Source organism: Rhinopithecus bieti, unplaced genomic scaffold (assembly GCF_001698545.2).
Source record: "Rhinopithecus bieti isolate Rb0 unplaced genomic scaffold, ASM169854v2 scaffold_72998, whole genome shotgun sequence".
In the NCBI taxonomy this organism is placed as follows: domain Eukaryota; kingdom Metazoa; phylum Chordata; class Mammalia; order Primates; family Cercopithecidae; genus Rhinopithecus; species Rhinopithecus bieti.
The window spans coordinates 9,510-11,112 of NW_016826891.1; the positions used below are offsets into that span (position 1 = coordinate 9,510).

The 1,603-nt window shown below is 58.7% G+C and overlaps 1 pseudogene across 2 annotated transcripts; it reads left to right on the top strand.

Annotated features, from left to right (window-relative positions):
• On the top strand, positions 1-1,176 carry LOC108523151 (transmembrane protein 164 pseudogene; annotated as a pseudogene). 2 transcript variants are annotated; one of them, XR_001883724.1, is made up of 2 exons: positions 1-67; positions 383-1,176. The product of XR_001883724.1 is annotated as a transmembrane protein 164 pseudogene, transcript variant X1 (transcript). The 2 variants fall into 2 exon arrangements; XR_001883725.1 differs by having other exon boundaries at positions 1-45.
• Positions 1,177-1,603: the final 427 nt, after the last annotated feature.

Sequence of the window (1,603 nt, forward strand, 5' to 3'; positions counted from 1 at the left end):
GGCGAAGTTGCTAGCTGGGGCAGAGACGGCCACGCGGTTGCAGGAGTAAGAGATCCCTCTGTGGCGAGTGCGTGAGACGAGGAGTCCGGCGTCCCTGCCATCCCCGTCGCCCTCCCCGCCTGCCTGGCCCCGCTAGCTCCTCTCCTGGCCTCCGCGTGTCCCCTAGCTCTGACCCCTTTTGGCTCCCGGTTCGCTGCCGCAGCACTGCCGGGTCTCCTTGGCCCCCGCCCTGACCCTCTCGGCCTCCGGCTTCCCCTGACCCCTGCTTCGCCACTGCCCCGTTCCCCTTTTCTTCCCTCGCTAGTTACCCCTCCCGCTTCCTAATTCCCGATGCAATTGCCTCTTTGAGACCTTTTTTTTTTTTTCCTCTCCTTCCTTTTAGATTGGCCAACGGCTCCTTTCAACCCTGCCTCGTTGGTGGCCACTGGAGAAGCGCGGGGGGCTCCCCCAGACAGCCGTGGGGACAAGTTAGAGCCAGCACTTTACCCCGGGCCTTGCGTGTAGCTTCCTCTCCCCTACTCTCGGTGCCCTGGTGTCTGGAGGGGGGTTGTGGGGTGTGCCCGCCTTACATGGTCCACCACCCGGGCAACCCTCTGGGCTTGTGTTCCATCTCACTCTTGCCTCCTGCACTGTGGTCAAGGAGAACCACTTTGCATCATGTCCCGGTATAGCTACCAGAGCCTCCTGGACTGGCTCTATGGGGGCGTGGACCCCAGTTTTGCAGGCAATGGGGGCCCCGACTGTGCTGCCTTCCTCTCTTGGCAGCAGCGGCTGCTGGAAAGTGTGGTGGTCCTGACCCTGGCCCTGTTGGAGATCCTGGTGGCCCTGCGGCACATCCTGAGGCAGACGAAGGAGGACGGTAGGGGTAGCCCTGGCAGCCAGCCAGAGCAGGTGACCCAGCGGCCAGAGGAAGGCAAGGAGAGCCTGAGCAAGAATCTGCTCTTAGTAGCCCTGTGCCTGACCTTCGGGGTGGAGGTGGGCTTTAAGTTCGCCACCAAGACCGTCATCTACCTGCTCAACCCCTGTCACCTGGTCACCATGATGCATGTGAGTCTGTTGACTTTTTCCTAGGCAGCCTAAGTGATAAGAGTCATTTGTGTGCTCAGGACACTCCATAGTGTACAGCATCTCATCCCGGTGGGGAGTGGGACCCTTAAAAATGATTTTCCAGCCTTTGTGCCGATTTCAGGTTTGGCTTTCTTTCACCTTTGCACAATGCGTCAGCCCCACAGTGGAGGTGAGGAACCTTGTGCCTTAACCCTAGGAACGACTGGCACTCACACTGGCTGCCCCTCCCCTCCCAGCCCAGCCCAGCCCTGCCCTGCCCTGCCCTGGCCTTTCACTAGCAGGAAGTCCAGCCCCAGCCAGGTGTCCTTTCTGAATCACATCAGTGGACCATGACCCAGCTCCCTTGCCTTCTGTGGTAGTTAATTTCCCAGGGGCCTGGTGACACTCTTTCCTGGAGGTGGTCACATAAACTTTCTCATCTACACTGTGGTACTTTGGGGAAATACTTTTACAGGTTTCTCTTGATGACTCTTTCATTTGGGAGTGTATGCTCTTAGAGTGAGGTCTGCCTTTTCATTTTGAGGCACTGGAGCAG